Source organism: Diabrotica virgifera, chromosome 3 (genome assembly GCF_917563875.1).
Source record: "Diabrotica virgifera virgifera chromosome 3, PGI_DIABVI_V3a".
NCBI lineage: Eukaryota > Metazoa > Arthropoda > Insecta > Coleoptera > Chrysomelidae > Diabrotica > Diabrotica virgifera.
In genome coordinates this window covers 145,479,653-145,497,966 of record NC_065445.1, presented here as the reverse complement: position 1 = coordinate 145,497,966, position 18,314 = coordinate 145,479,653, and positions in this window count along the sequence as shown.

Sequence of the window (18,314 nt, the reverse complement as noted above, 5' to 3'; positions counted from 1 at the left end):
AAATATGTGCCTCCTCAATGAACGCCTGAACATGAATGGGTACAACGAACAAACCATAACAAAATTTTAAATCTGCTCTATCACATATACAGGCAAGATCATTAAACAAAAATAGCCAAACACATAAGAAAGAAAGGAATAACACCAGCTTTTCAAAATAATAACAACTTATGCAAATACATTAAAAACAATAAGAGCCATAAGAAAAAAACAATTACAGAGTGGTGTATATGTTACAGTCAAAGCCCGAATTTCAGGCACTCCTAGGTTTGACTAGGCAATCCTCAGGTCTGACTGACGGTCTTAGTCAAAGCCCGAAATAAATTACAGTTTCGGCCTTTGACTATAGTCAAACCTAGGAGAGACTAAGTTGGTCAGGCAAAGGTCGAAATTTAATTTTATGAAATCGGGGTTTGACTAGTCAAACTTCGATCAGCTATTAAAATGTTGTAATTTGATATATTAGGATTAATAAAACGTCATTTTTTAATTTCAATATTAATTATTTTTATATGTCGTAATTAAATTAAAAAAATAGTGTTTATTCTCACATGTTGAGGCATTATGGCATTTAGAGAGTTGCACAATACGTTAGAACTTTTACACTTACATAATTTTCAAGAGCATTTTTTTATTGCAGTAGCATTTTATAAAGCTGTGTCCTCCAAATTTACAATCTTTTGTACCTACTAATTTCTCTTAGAGGCAGCTTAACGTCTGGAGCATCTTCGAAATTAAGAAAATTCTCTTTACATTCTCTTATTTGATTTCTTGAAAAAAGTGTGTTTATTGTTCCGTACTTCATATCAACTCTATATAAACCATCAATTATTTTATCTTGTATGATTCCCAAAATATTTCGAGCATCTCCTTTGGCTCTATCAAAGCTGGGGATAAGTAGGTATTGTTACAGTTTTTCCGATCGAAATTGGAGGACATTTTTTTTCACTTAATTGTTTCATAGCATTAGCACAGTATAAAGAGGGACAGTAGAACCACTCTCCGAAAAATTGGAAGTAAAATCTGTAGTCGCGCATGGCGACCGCGCAATGTTCTTAGTCGCTTTTGCCCCACTCTCACATTGCTAGTCGCATAGAAACGTACGGGTTTTAACAGGGAAAACCCACATCCACCTCTGGTGAATTATCAATTGCGTACTGCCGGTATTACTTCTTGAGATCAAAGTGCCGACAGAGAAGTGGTTTTACTGTCCCTATTTATACTGTGGCATTAGCCTGGGCATGAAGACCTTCAATCGCCTTTCCTTTCTTTATTTAGATAGATCCAAAGGAGATGCTTGAAGTATTTTGGGTATCATACAAGATAAAACAATTGACTGACGGTTTATATAGAGTTGGTACGAAATACGGAACAATACACACACTTTTTCGAGAAATCAAATAAGAGAATGCAAAGAGAATTTTCTTAATTTCGAAGATGTTCCAGACGTTAAGCTGTCTCTAAGAGAAATTAGTACAAAAGATCCTAAATTTGGAGGTCAAGATTTTATAAAACGCTACTGCAATAAGAAATGCTCTTCAAAATTATGTAAGTGTAAAAGGTCTAACGTATTCAGCAACTCTAAATGCCATAATGCATCAACATGTAAGAATAAACACTAATTTTAATTACAACAATATAAAAATAATAAACACTATAATTAAAAAATGACGTTTAGTTAAACCTAATCTAACAAATTACGACATTTTAATAGCTAATCGGGGTTTGACTAGTGACTAGTCAAACGCCGATTTCACAAAATTAAATTTCGACCTTTGCCTGACCAACTTAGTCTCTCCTAGGTTTGACTAGTCAAAGGCCGAAACTGTAATTTATTTCGGGCTTTGACTAAGACCGTCAGTCAGACCTGAGGATTGCCTAGTCAAACCTAGGAGTGCCTGAAATTCGGGCTTTGACTATAACATATACAAACTGACACGTGGTGACTGTCCAAAAACTTACATCGGTCAAACTGGCAGAACCTTTGACAAACGCATAACAGAACACGAAAGGGCTTTCAATTATAAAAAACTAGAAGATACGTACGCACTTCACCTTCTAGATCATAATCATTCATTCTTCTAATGAATAGTATCAAATTCTCCATATTCAAAATAAAGGCCTTAAGCTATCTTTATTAGAATCTATGGAAATTAATAAATTAAAAAATACGGATATAATTCTGAATGACCAACTTGAGACAAACAGCCCTGCACTCCTCAACCTATTCAGTTTGACCCTTGAAAGTGTAGACGCATTGTAAAAACTCATCACTTGAGAAAGGCCCTCTTTGCCGAAACAACTGTAGTGACATTAATTTTTAATAAATTTTGTGGAAATATTGAGAATAAAATTTTCAGTATTTTGTTATTAAATAAAATGAATTTCCATCAAATAACGGTCGAATACATCAAATTTAATATGGGCCTCTTAAAATACTGGAAAACATTTTTCAATTAAAATGTAACAGTAATAAGAAATTCAATAACATAACAACAAACCAAGCAACTTATTTTCTTAATCAGAGTGTTATCCTTTTAAATCAAAAAGTATTCAATAAATGTATTGTGCATTGTAGCTACTAATTCAGAATCGATATAACTAGACTCTATATCCGTTAGAGACAATATAATAAATGTAATCCAAATGGTAATAACATAATGAGCTTAACGAAGCATTTAAATGAAAAAAAGAAAACAATGGCTGCAGGAAATCACTAAGGATCTATTGGTTAATTGTCAAAGGAACTTAATTTTAGAAAGTTGCCATATTGCGAGCATAAACTACATTATGGTTTAATGATCTACCCTTCAACAGCAGTAATAAATTTCTGTCAGTTTTTTAACAATATCAACGCTTAAAGCGATTTATATTATTGTTTAAATGAAGTAAAACACAGAAGTAGTCGCAATCATTTATTGCTTAATTCCGACGATCGGTTTCGATCTCTACAATATTCAGATCATCATCAGGTCAACAGTTACAAGTAAACTAAATGCTACAAATAACGAAAAAACTAGAGTTAGAACATTGTCTGGTTTTAACAAAAGATGCTATAAAATTAAGCTAATATTCGAAAATATATAAATAAAACCACAGACAAGTACATTATGCACACCTATCCCTATCAGTAAAAACAAATACTTACAGGCCCGCAAACATATGCAAATGTATGGGGTCTATGACTGTGTAATGAAATAGTGTTCTACTTACATGCAATTGCAAGGAATGAGTTGTAAAGTCATTAATAACAAGATTTCTTGCTCAAATTATCTTAACAGGACAAAAAAGGGCTGGATAGACGGACAATGCTGTTTAGGTTAAAAAGATAAATGGGTAAGTTCTTGAGGGTAGAGAGAAACATAATAGAGGGTAGAGAGAAACAAAATAGTTTCTCTATACCCTCAAGAACCTGCTCATTTACCTTTTTAACCTAAACAACATTGTCCGTCTATCCAGTCCTTTTTTGTCCTGTTTTTATTTAAGCATAATTTAAGTAAGAAATCATGTTATTGATGAATGTACAACTCATTCCTTGCAACTATTACAACTTTAGAACACTATTTCTAAAACACTATACACATATTCACTATCTATGTTTTTACTGATAGGTGTGCATACATATAGGGTGTCAATTTGAAAAGTGGTCACCCCCTATAATTTGGTCTCTATAGAAAATCTAAAAATATAAAAAAACACGTCAAATTTATTTGTGAGGGGGACATTTTGTGGACTAGTTTTCAGCTAATCACATTAACCCTCGGACACGCGCCAACTCGTAACTTTTGATGACAAAAATTTTCAAATCAAAATGTACACCGGGCAATTTGTAACTTTTCTATTACCTGACCTGCCAACTCAAAACTTTCTTCAGGTGAATTCGAAACCATTGATTAAATCTAATACCTTAAATCTAAACCGAATGTTTCTTGGTTTGCTTAAAAACATTATATGTATTTGTATTATATTACAAATGTACATATAAAAAATAGCCAAAATTGAAATATCTTAATAAAATAATTGAAACAGTATTATAGTGTTTCATTAACACGTGTTATAAATATTATTTCCATCAAGTATAGCTCTACACGAGCTTGGTTTTTATCAAGTAATTGTAAATTCAATATTTAGATGTTTAGTAATGATAAATTATTTAAATCCATCTGATAATTTAAGAGCAAAGAGATTTTCCATATGTTTATTTGAAGTCTAAAAGATTATACCTTAATTTGGTTACGAATTCACCGGTACTTGATTGGTTACCGAAAAATTATCTGAGGGTTAGAGTTACCAATTGGCCTGTAATTAGGATGGGGGATTAAAATAGTTACGAATTCACCGGGGCCCTAACCCTCTAACGGGGGCGGACACAACCCCCAAAATCTTTAATGGGAAATTTTAAAGATGGTTTGATTACCTTTTCAAAAATACCATACATTATATTATTTACATATTTTCAGTACTTTTGGAAAAATCGTGAAACCATACAGATATTAAGTATCGATTTCAGAACTCCAAAACTTTTTTTGGAGTATTGAACTCCAAATTGAATTTTTTTTGGGTATTGGAGTGTTTAGAGTATTTTTTTGGAGTATTTTTGGGAAAATCACGTAAATCCGTAAAGATATTAGTATCGAGTTCATAGTTCCAAAATTTGTATTTTAGTATTTTAGTATTGAGTCTAAGATTTTTCCAAAAGTACTGAAAAGAAATATAAGGTATGTGGTATTTTTGAAAAGGTAATTGAATGACCTTTAAAATGATGTATCACTCAACGCCCCCCCTTTTCATTAAAGATTTTGGGGGTAGTGTCCGCCTCCCCTAGAGGGTCGATGTAATTTAGTTGAAAACTGGTCTACAAAATGTCCCCCTCACAAATAAATTTGACGTGTTTTTGCATAATTTTAGATTTTCTATAGGGACCAAATTATAGGGGGTGGCAACTTTTCAAATTGACACACTGTATGTATTGTCTGTGGTTTTAATTTATATTTTTTCAAATATTGGCTTGATACCAAACAATGTTCTAACTCTGGGTTTTTCTTTATTCGTAGCATCTATTTTACTTGTAACCGTTGACCTGATGATGATCTGAATATTTTAGAGATACAAACCGGTCGTCGGAATTAAACAATAAACGATTGCGAATACCTCTGTTTTTTACTTCATTCAAAATGAACTCGCATTATGCAACCTATTCAACATTTATATTATTGTTGTTTATCAAGTAACGAAAAATGTAAGGGATTATTTTTATTTATGATTTTATTTATTTTATTATGATTTATGTCATTTGCCTATTGCTTAATGTTCAGTAGGTACTCCAGTAGTTGCATTAGAGTATACTAAGAGAAATAAAAGGGGCAAAAGAAGCATGGCTGATGGAGAAATGTACAGAAATTGAAACACTACAACGCAAACATGACGATTTCCATATGCACAAAAAGATTAAAGAAGTACAGAACATCAGAAAACAACGCAATATAGGCATAGTCGTAGACGTCGAAGGTCAAATTTTGACTACAATTGAAGATAAATTAAGAAGATGGAAAGAATATATGCAAGAATTATTCGAAGATTCTGCACGAAGTCCGTATGAAATAGACAATCCCTATGGCCCAGAAATAACCAACGAAGAAGGAACTATGGCCATTAAGCGGATTAAAGATGGGAAATCACCAGGACCTGATGAGGTACATGGTGAAATTTTAAAGCTATTAGAGGCACAACAAATTACAGCTCTTACGAAGTTATTCAACAACATATACGAGACTGGTTACTTACCAAAAGACTGGCTACTATCAATATTCATTCCACTTCCCAAAAAAGCCAACGCTAGAAAATGTGAAGAACATAGATTAATTAGTTTGATGAGCCATGTACTTAAAGTACTCCTTACTATCATTCACTCGCGCATATACAACAAATTAGAAGAACAGCTGAGTGAAGTTCAATTTGGATTTAGATCAGTACTCGGAACGAGGGAAGCACTTTTCAGCTTGCAAGTTCTAATACAGAGAGCCAGGGATGTCAATTGCGATGTGTATGCATGTTTCATAGATTTCGAGAAGACATTTGATAAAGTCCCACATGGAAAATTAATCGATATCCTAAAAACATCAGGACTCGATGGTAAGGATATAAGACTCGTTTCAAACTTATATCTCCAACAAAAAGCAACAGTTCGATTCGAAAATGAACTGTCCGAAATCTTCACGGTTGAAAAAGGAGTCAGACAGGGTTGCATACTGTCACCAACATTATTTAACATATACTCTGAAAACATCTTTAGAGAGGCCTTGGACGAATCAGAAGATGGTAGTGCAGTAAATGGACAACTTATAAATAATATTAGATATGCAGACGATACAGTATTGCTGGCAGATAGTGCGCAGGTGCTCCAAAGGATCATGGATAATGTTGTACAAGCATGTAACAAATACGGCCTAAAACTAAACTGTAAGAAGACAAAAATAATGATTATTAGTAAAAACATCAACATAAACGCCCAAATTACAGTAAACAATACACCTCTAGAGAGAGTACAGAAAATATGCTACCTGGGCTGCAACATTAAGGATACTTGGGATCATAGCTACGAAATAAAAACTCGTATTGAAAAAGCCAGAAGCTCTTTTAACAGTCTTAAGAAAATTCTCTGCAACTTGTCTCTAAGTATCAATATACGCATAAGAAATCTTAGATGCTACGTCTTTAGTGTCCTCCTATACGGAGTTGAAAGCTGGAGCCTGACAGAAGATGCCATAAAACGGTTAGAGGCGTTTGAAATGTGGCGCTACCGACATATGTTGAGGGTCTCATATATACACCACACAACTAATATAACTATTCTCCAGAGGCTAGGAAAAGACAAAGAAATAATTAACACCGTAAAGAACAGAAAATTGGCTTACTTCGGCCACATTATGCGTAATGAAAAATACCGACTGCTGCAGTTGATTCTACAAGGCAAGATTGAGGGCAGGAGAGGCCCTGGACGTAGACGTATATCCTGGCTGGCCAATCTTAGGAAGTGGACTGGTCTAACGTCAACTGATCTATTTCGAGCTGCCGTAAATAGAATAAGATGGGTCAATGTGGTCGCCAAAATCTCCAGAAGATAGGCACTTTTAGAAGAAGAAGGTACTCCAAAAGTTAATCAGTATTATTTTGACCAACATCCCGTTTTTTAAGCTGAAAAATTGCATGAAATTGATGAAGATGAAATTGAAGAGGGTTGATGTCTCAAATTAGCTAAAAAGAGCATATTTCAACGATTACGTCTCGATAGGGGCCCTTGAAGACTATCGCCCCCAAACTCTCTTTGGATGTGTTCAGTTTTTTCAAGTTTATGATTTGGTCACCCTACAATAGGTACCACTAGATAGGTAATAGGTAAGCAAGAGTAACAATCATAATAATACGATCTCGGCTAAACATCCCATTAGGGATTACACTGCTGCCTCTAGATCTGTGTTCTGAGTTAGTTCAGTCCTCATTTTCTTTATTTAAATTTATCAGCTATTTTTCTCCACAGTTATCTGTCTGGATTTTACTCTCCATTGCCGTACATCCGCCCTGTTGAGATCATTGGTTACTTCTTGCAACAATGTAGATCTTGCTATTCCACGTTTTTTTAGCTGATGTCCATTCTAATATTGAGAATATTGACGTAGTTGGTTCTGATCTCCATTTATTTTGTTTTTTGCTATTTTATCTAACAAATCCTATCTTCTTTAATTTCTTTTATCAGCATTGAATCAGCATAAATCCGCATTGATACTATATTAATATATTAAGGTCTCTTCGGCCAGCTTTCCTTATATTAAGAGCGACACGATTTTATGTGATGTGTTAGTGTTAGTCCTCTGTAATTACCTACTACACAATTTTGGTCTTTTTATGTATCGTAATAATTTCTCATATATATAAGAAAGCAACAATGACAGTACAATTGGAAGAAACCACAAAACCCATACCAATTAACAGAGGAGTGCGACAGGGAGATGTTATTTCTCCTAAACTATTTACATTAGCACTGGAAGATGTTTTCAAAACAATGGAATGGACAAACATGGGAATAAACATAAATGGAAAGAAACTAAACCACCTAAGATATGCAGACGATGTAGTAGTCATAGCATCAAGTTTTGAAGAACTACAAACCATGCTAACCGAACTAGCAAATGAATCCGAACAAATAGGTCTAAAAATGAATTTTGCCAAAACAAAAACAATGACAAACACACAAGACAATAGAAACGTAATACTAAACGACACCACAATAGAAGCGGTTAATGATTATATATATTTGGGACAGATGATAAAAATAAATAAGGAAAACCAAACAGCGGAGGTAAAAAGAAGGGTCAGATTGGCCTGGGCAGGATTTGGAAAATTAAAATGGGTCCTAAAGAATAAAAAAATACAACAATACTTAAAAACAAGAGTGTTTGACCAGTGCATACTCCCAATTCTCACATACGCATGCCAAACATGGACCTTGACCAAGGCAAACATGGATAAAATAATGAAGACACAAAGAGCCATGGAGAGAGCAATGTTAAGAGTAAAATTGACAGACAAAAAGCAAAACAACTGGGTCAGAAATAGAACAAAAGTCAAAGACGCAGGCCAACATATAGCCAGGCTAAAATGGAGCTCCGCAGGTCATAACGCTAGACAAACGGACAATAGGTGGAATAGCATGATACAACAATGGAGACCATGGACAGGAAAGAGAGCAAGAGGACGACCCCAGATGAGATGGGGAGACGACATTAAAAAGATAGGAGGAACGCACTGGAAACAGAAAGCACTAAACAGAAGCGAATGGAGGAAACTGGGGGAAGCCTATGTTCAAAATTGGACGAATTAAAGGGCAAAAGAAGAAGAAGAATAATTTCTCGTTTGCACCATTCTTCAGCCATTTTTTCTTCGTCCCATATGAATTTATGGCGTCTGTACCTGGAGCTTTTACCGTTTCGGCTACTATTTATAATTTTCTGAACTTCTTCTTTTGTTGGTTTTTCCAGCAGGTTTCCTAAATCTCTTCTTCCACATTTTCATTTAGATTTTGGTCCTCTTGTTCTGTAATTCTTTAAAAATTACCAGTTCAGATTTCTTTAAACTCCGTCATTTTCTCATAGTTTTCCATTTCTATCCCTTATGCGGAAAATCGATTACATCATTATTCAGAGCTGCTGTCAATAAAGTCACATGATACCCAACGCTAGATAACTGTCATGAAACTAGAAGAAGAAGATCCTTTATGTTTTTTATCTTTATTCGAAAGATTTTGTTCTGCTCTCTAATTTTCTTACAGAATGCTTTTGTGCTTCTGTTTTGTCCTTTTTTTTTCCTATTTAAATTATCTTATTATTTAACCAAGTTTGTTTAATTTTCCTTATTTTTTCCTTGCATTCTTTCCTTAATTTATTGTATGCTTCCTTATGTTTCTGTCTATTTTTTCTTCTTCATCTTTGCTTATGTCATGTGCATGTAGAAAAGTACCTAATTATTTTAAAGTATAAAAATTATGTTGATTCTCTCTTCGGTAAATACATTTATAAAACTTTTGTTATAAGTCATGTGTTTCTGTTAATCTGCCCTTTGAAGTTTATACTACTACGTTTGAAACATATCTACAAAACTTTCAAAGCTGGAGTATAATACAGAAGAATTAGTTTAAAAATGTAAGTACTAAAGTTCATTTTATAAATTATTCACTCCAGAAGATTTACTAATTGTGAGGAAAATATTGGCAAAATCACAATTTTCCAAAGTGGTTTCAATACAAGGGAGACGTTATTTAGCATCCGGTTTCGTATATACTGAGATGCCGAGAATAAAGATAACTTATGTACATACACTTTTTAATAAGAAGCCCATGTGGCTAGTCATCAGAAAAACAAAAATCTAGCTAATTTAACTAACCTCACGATGAATAGGGAAACATAAAAATATTTGAGCTCTTGGGTAAATGAAAAATGGGACTTATCTCAGGAAATTAAAAGCAGAATAGAATAAGCCAGAACATCCTTTAAGAAGATGAATAATATATTAACCAATAGAGCGCTAAGAATTCCCTTAACAATTTGGTTATTATGTTTTTATATCTTCAGCATTATATTCTATGATATGGAAGCATGGACTCTTACCGAAACAACATCTAAAATAATTTAAGCTTTGAAATGTCAGCCTTTTAGATTCAGATTTAGATTTAGATGTCAGATTTTAAATATGCCAGTTTTATTAGATATACTGCTATGAAAATAATTGGAAAAACGTCAGAAATGAAAGTTTGAAGCTAAAGACACCTCGTAATGCTCAAACGAAGTTCAACGAAAAGAGAAAAGAAAATTATATAAAAATGGCAAGGAAATAAGTCAGACACAGATCTTCAAATCTAATATGGTCGTCAGAAAATAAGCAACAGCAGCAGTAGTAGCAAAAGCTAAAGCAGAAGCGTATACAAGTCTATACAATCAACTTATACCAGGGAAATACCATAAAGCAAAGAAAATAAAAGATTTTAATCAAATTATATGTGCTCGAGTGAAATACAATACAATAAAATACAAGTTCACGAAAAGGGTGTCAAAAAGGGAAAGAAAAAGAATTTGGCAGAAAAGCAGTTGAGTTAGAGGAGACGTTAACAGCAATACTCACCAAAATAACAAACGAGGAAGTGATTCAAGCACTTTAAATGATAAAGAAAGGAAAAGTAATTGGATCAGATTTTATTCCTGATGAAGTGTGGACAGCATTAGGAAAACCAGGAACAAGTTGGCTAACAGGTTTATTTAATAGAATTGTGAAAGTGGAAAGTAGAAATACCCTATAACCAGTTTGGCTTTATGAAAGGCTGATTAACAGATTTAATGAAGCTGAAGGAAAATTGCTATAAGACTGTCATAAAGCCAGCTATGATGTATGAAACTGAATTTTGGGCAGTTAAAAATAAAGGGGAACAAAACAACGGATGCATGGTTTTGTCATGTTTAACTTGGAGACGGTATTGACCCAATACGAAGAATTGATGATGCATTGATGATATGTCGTCCCCGCAGACAAGTATGGGGGAAGATTAAAGAAGACCTGGGAGAGACGATAAGGCAGGGGCAGGACATGTAGGGGATATGGACATAAAGGGGATATGATCCAAGATACAAAGGTATGGAGGAATGTAATTAGAGAATTCGAGCCCTCATAAGGATGAAGGCAAAGGGAAAGATGATGATCATGATTTATCGTTTAAAACTTTGTGAATATTGAAATTGTTGGGGGAAAAAATTTTTTGAAAACGTATGTAAAATAACGAGACTCGAAAGTTTAAGAAATCTGGGAATACATATCTCATGAATATATTTAGACATTGTACAACAGAAAAGCGCCATATAAAAAGTTGGATGGCTAACAGACAAAATGGCGATCATCAAAACATTGGACTGATTAGTGCGCTTTGTTTATTCAGATATATCCATGGCAACCAATGTCAGACAACAACAAATAAAAACTTGATTGGAGAACAAGAAACAAAATCAAATAAAGAAGCAAACGCATAACAAGAAAATTAATAATTTAAACTAGTATATTCTCATGTTATCTCTAAATTAATGAACTTATTTCAATTTCTAATTATCTGTGCAAGGATGGAATCTGAGATGTATATGTGATTATCACTTGGAAATTCCTGATTCGATGGAATTTTGGCATCAGTCCCAAAGGCCGACAATTAAACAAAATAAATTCTTGGTTTACTCAGCCTGAGTAAAATGAATATCTTGAGTTAAAGCATGGACAATAATGAACGATTGAATGGTAGCAAGGTAGGTACTGTTAGTTATCTTCTTGTGTATCTTATGTGCAAGAAACAACCGACCATCCTGCTGACCAACATGTACCATGTACCCTATGAATACCAAAGAATGTATCGATAAAATAGACAAAGATATAAACTAATGTATCAAGCATACAAAATGACGTTTATTAATAATTCGATAATTAATAATTCATACTAATAGTAATAGTAAATTGGTGGAGTTAAAAAACTAAAGAACAAAATGGAAATAATACCAAGTATAACAAAAGTACATAGATACGAATGAAGAACAATACGCAGAAAAAGAAATACCTACATTTGTATTCACTCAAGTAAGCAACAAAATATACTTTTTTATTACGTTCTTGACTGTCAGTTTGATAATTTCTGTTATGCTTTTGTGTCAATGATCTATTACAGATAATCAAATGAAAAACTATGATACTTCTTCTAGCAAAAGTATTTTAACATAATAATATAATTTTATTTCCTATTAACTCCTATAGATTTTAACGAAAAAAGTATTAGAAATAATATTTTAAACTACTGTTATATATTTTATATTTATGTTCATTAAACTTTTAGTCCAAGAAACGATATATTAAATAATTTGTTTGTGGTAAATGTGGGAATACCCGCACAATCACTCATGATTAAATAATTTATTCTAGTTTACAACAAATATTCTAAAATGAACCTAGCTGTTTGATAACAAATTAGTATATGGTTGTAATAGGTACCATGCAAGTAAATAAATAATGAATTTAGTTTAGTTTAGTTTAGTTTATAAAAATCAAAAGAAAACTTACAGAAAAATGAAGTAGTTTCCATACAAAAAAATCCTTCTCGATTCTTCCTCCAATACACTATTGGTGTAGTTCGGGAAAATAAACGAAATTTTAAATTGTAAACGAGAATTTTTCTAAAAATAACCCCAAAGTGTTCTGCCAAGGAAAAATCTATAAAAATTGCAATAACAAGAAACTAAAAAATAAAAAGTCTATGTATTTTTTTTTATTTTGACTGAAGTATTTATATCTAACAATTTACTCGCTTATAGATAACTGATAAGTAAACATTTCAAAAATATAAATGGGAGGCGACAAAGATCATCCGTAAAAATGGTTGGCTATATTTTTTTTCGGTGTTGATATAAAAAACAAGATGGCTGTACAAATAGTCTATTTTTATCTGAAAACCTCGATATACTACTGCAAACACTTGAGTATACTATATAAAAATATCTGTCTGTTTTACTATTTGCAAATACTTAATTTTTTAAGCAACATTTTAATTTTTTGACTGTCTAGATAATTGTTCATTTAAATTAAATTTAATATATTTAATTAAAACAGTTTTGCCTAAATAATTTGTGGATAATTAATGGGGTATAACATGAATTAAATTTTATATGAATTCAATCGTAGATATTTATTTGGTTGGGAAGAAAGCGCAAGAACTTTCGGGGTTATTTTTAAGCACTGAAGAGATCACTGAACGCGCACCGCACACTTTTTCGGGGGTGGCAAAACAATCACAAACACTTCTAACCTCACAAAAATTAAAGTTATCATCCACAAAACTGACTGACTCTGATACTGACATCAATCGCTACCACTCCTGTTAGATAATTTTCAATATTTCGTGTAGGTAATAAAAAACTTTGATTATTATGGTCATTTTAAACCCATAGATATCTATGATTTCAGTTTCAAACAGTTGAATCTTAGTAGTATGTATAAGAAAGCTATGTACGAAGGCGGCTGTGAGTGAGAGGGGGTAAGAACAGCGAAATTGCATGGAGGAGCTGCATTGAAATTGCAATGCTCGGGATAAGGATGCACAATAAGTGCATGAGTATATATAAAATAGTTCTTATGCAGTCTAGCTCGTATCTACATTTTTTTAAAGTGGGAACGCGCGAGAGAGGAGTAACTGAACTTTGTGAAATATTGTATTAATAAGAAGCCCGAGATTATACGATGGTATAAAACATTTACGGTACAAAAAATTTATGGAAACTCAACTGGAAGCCATTAATGTTAAAAACTAATAAATTTTCACTCATGTTAGAATATATTTGAATTATTCCCACCTAAAAGATCATGTAAAATATTTGTTAAAATGAAGTTACAGGATAATAGACCTGGATCCCGCGTACGAAAAAAAAGTTGATTAATAGCAAGCTGAAAATGTGTTAATAGCTTAACGGTGTCTAGTCGGACAAACTTTGATGTACGGGAACACTGGAACAGGAGAAGTTTTAATTGTGGAACAGTTTAAAAATTTGGAACGTCAGACTACGAAAACGTTCCATGTATTTTGTCCAGAGGTGTAACCAGGATGATCCTAAGGGGGGGGTTACATCTAGTTGAAGGTCTCTGGAGGATATGGAATAATAATGGTGTTAAGCGTATAGAGCTCAAAGTACATCCAAAAGGGGGGTATAACCCCCAAAACCACCCCCTGGTTACGCCTATGTCTTTGTCGGACAGAACTTCCAATTGATTAGTAACCATTTCATTAAACTCTCATGCAAAATTCAGACTGGTGTTTATCACCAACTGGGCATTTTAATGAGTGGAACACGAAGAAAATGTCAAATGACAGGAATCGTGTTGGTTAGTAATAGCAGTCTGATTTTTGCATGAGAGTTTAATGAAATGGTAACAAATCAATGGGATGTTCTGTCCGACAAAATACATGGGACGTTTTCATAATCTGACGTTCCAAATTTTTAAACTGTTCCACAATTAAAACTTCCCCTGCTCCAGTGTTTGTCCGACAAGACACCGTTAAGCTATTAACAAATTTTCAGCTTACTATTAATCAACTTTTTTTGGTACGCGGGCTCCAGCCCTATAATATGAAAAAGTTGTTGCATGATTTTTTTTAAATTTCATTAAGAATTATGCTCAAGTTGTTGGATATAACTCAAAAAAGAGGTTAGAGCTTTATTAGTCTACTTTAACAAGACGAATAATAATAATGTAGCTAATTCGATAATAGTTCGATTCTTTAACCATTACAACTAATAAAAAACCTTTCCCTACACTTGGGTTTGCATTTCTACATGTATCTATTGTTTCCACGTTTTCATCCGTTTTAAAAAAATTAAAACGTGGAAACCTTATCCAGGTCTCTATTTACGTCAGTAACACAACTCCGAAATTAGAACAGATAGAATGAAAAGTAAGGCGTTGAATGAAAGCTTGCAACCCAAAGATGGTATTAAAGGTGAGAAATTTTATCTCGCACTTCTGCTTCCAGAGTGACAATCGAAAGTACTGTTTTAAGTCGCCGAAATAGTACCTACAAGCATTATATTATTCGACGCCTCGTACGAGAACAAGTTTGTACCTACTTTCGGTTTCATGCTTGTCTGTCTGTGAGCATAACTCCTCCGTCATTTGAATAGATGGACTGATAAATGTGGTATCAAATAAGAGATGGATTTTACCTCACTTTCACCTCACCGGTTAAATAGGTGTTACCAGAAGTGCCACATTATAGTCGCAGAAAAAGTACTTGTGATATACAGGGTTTTAGAAAATTAGTGCGACAAACTTCAGGCGGTTTTAAATAGCTAAATGTCGGTTGAGTTTTTTTCCTATTCTTACCGACAAGTAGGTACATTTCATGCAGTTGTTAAACTCTTTCTTTCTGAACGACCAGCTAGGGTCCCTTTAAAGGCAAATCCTTCTTAAGACAATATTGGAATGGCATGAATTGAAAGCTTGGCACTTGGCATGACGGTTCCTTCTATACGGACAGCCTGTTTTATTAGTTTTTAAAATTCAGAACTTTTCGTTGTTACTTTACCTGTAATATCTGTAGATTCTCCGGACTATAGTAAAAAAAAGCAATTATTATTTTCACCAAGTTAGATTCAATACCAGTTATAAGCAATCATTCAATTACTCATCATATTTCAAATATTCCAATTTAACAGTCAGATCATAGCCAGGGGCGATATGCGGATCCGATCATATCTACTTTCCTCGTAGCTAACTCTCTCTCCTGTCGTTTCCCCATTACTGAGGATCGTGATTTCTTCCAATATTCCTAACAATGTTTCTCCATTGGTCTCTATCTTCAGCTGCTCTAAGAGCTGCGCAGAATGAGTTTCCAGCTGAATGCTTTATTTGGTCAGACCATCTAGTTGGTGATCGTCCTCTTGATCTTCTCCCCGGAACGTTTCGAGAAACAATTAATCTCTCCAAACTGTCGTCACCTCTGCGAACTACGTGACCAAAGAATTGCAGAATTCGTTGCAGACATATTGTGGACAGCCTTTTTTTAATATTGAGTTGGTTTAGAATGGAAACGTTTGTCCTATGAGCTGTCCAAGGTATGCGCAGCATTCTTCTCCAGCACCACATCTCAAAGGCATCAATTTTTTGGCGCTCGCATGCGCGAAGAGTCCAAGTCTAAAGTAAAGCTTAAACTTAAAGCGCCCAACAAACGAAAAGAGAGAAATAGGATAGAACTAAGAAAGAAGGACGACCTTCTCCATAGAAAGTATCTAAAATAATGCCCTCTATTCGTAACGGAACATTACAAGAAATATGGGAGACTTTTACACATCGTGTAACAACACCAATTGATCATCCAAAGATAAATAATCCTGTGAAACAGAAACACTGGATAACAGATGAAACCTTTCAAATCATTAAGAATAGAAGAAATCTTTGAGAAAGTGGTGTGCATAGTGAAAGGGAAAAAGCTAGTTTAAGAAACCTCAATAAAGAAATAAAACGAAGATGCAAAGCAGATAAAAAGAGTACTATCGAAGTATATGCAAAGAAATTGAGAGACATGATCAGAATAATCAGCCGAGAGATCTATTTAGAAAAATACGCCAGAATAAAGCCAGAACTTGGGCCATTGAAGACAACACTGGAACTCTAAGAACAAACAGAGAAGATATAGCAGATACATAAAGATGATCAACGCCAAGAACCTGCGTTAACCAAATCCCCGACGGGGTGGAAGGACAACCTGATATAAGTACTTGAAAATGAAGTAAGACTGGCGATCAGTAAGCTCAAAATAATAAAGAACCAGGTCCAGATATGAAAAGAGCAGAAATGCTCAAAGTCACAGAAGAAACTGGCAAATTAGAAAATTGCAAATGACAAATTGGAAAAGGCAAATTAAAAAAAGGTTGTTGAGTTACTCAAAATTAATTTTGAACTTTTATTTAAATATTATTCTTATAAAAGTTAAAAATATGATTCTAAAGCATACACTGGAGAAATCAGAACCAATATTTAGAATCTATAACATAACCAAAATGGTCAAAACAAGACATTTTCGAGTAATCATCAAAAGATAATCTTCCCAAATTAACAGGCCTATTCTTTCCCACTATTTACAATTTTTCTATAGTGTTCCGCCCACGTCGTTATACCTACCTAGTTTTTTTATCCCGCCTTCTTCCGGTACCGCCTCACCAACAGATTTTTATACAATTAATCAGAGGCATTTTTCTTAAAGCGATTGTTAATAATTGGCACTAAGACGAAGAATCGACTACTAATCGTTAAAGAAATTTTTAAACACAAAAATGGATTTCTATAGGAGGAATGTTTAATTGAAACAGTTAACGATGATGGTGAATGCGATGATAATATAATAATTATTATTATAATTGATAATTAAATTATTTTTAAAAGAAAGCAACTAATGTTGGATACTTATATTAGACAGTGTAAATATATCTATGAAATTAATTGAAATAATTGTAGATTTAATGCTTTAAAATGAATTAAAATACTTTGATACTTTCAGAGATAAATCATTGATTTCAATGCAAATGGCAAGTCGTGTGATTCATACGAATTTCTCTTATCTTTTTTGGGAGAGGCAATGTTCCTATTTTAATAAATATTTTTGATATGGACTTTTGTCAAAATCAAATGTCTATTATGTCTAGTTTTAAACATTAGAATATAGCGATAAGTTCTTTTAATATAATTTTCTTCACTTAGAATAATTACATATTCTTGTATAGGTAGGTATTGTTTTCTTCTATTATAGGTATAATAGGTATATATCTGTTTACCTTTCTATGTAAATCTTCTTTCTTTAATTTTTTACTGAATCCCGACTTCCTGTTTGTGATCGTTTTTCGGAGAGATGTGAGGGGTAAATTTAAAATTATAAATACGATTCCCCCGATATTTCTCGAAATGAACATCAGATCGAAAACTGCAAAATAAACGTATTCAATATTTTTGAAAAATATATTGAATGGCACCAAACAGGACCCTCCACAGAGGTTGGGTGGGGGGTTACTTTAAAATCTTAAATAGGAACCCATTAGCTGCCACGATCCCCATTTGGGGATTTCGCTTTTTGTACAGTTTAGCAACTACGCATTTTATGAAACTCTCTTAGTTTAGGTTGTGTTTTGTTCCTTGGACATTCAAGTGTGTGATTTTGTTGGTATAAGATATTTAATTGGCGTAAATATTGAAATATTTAG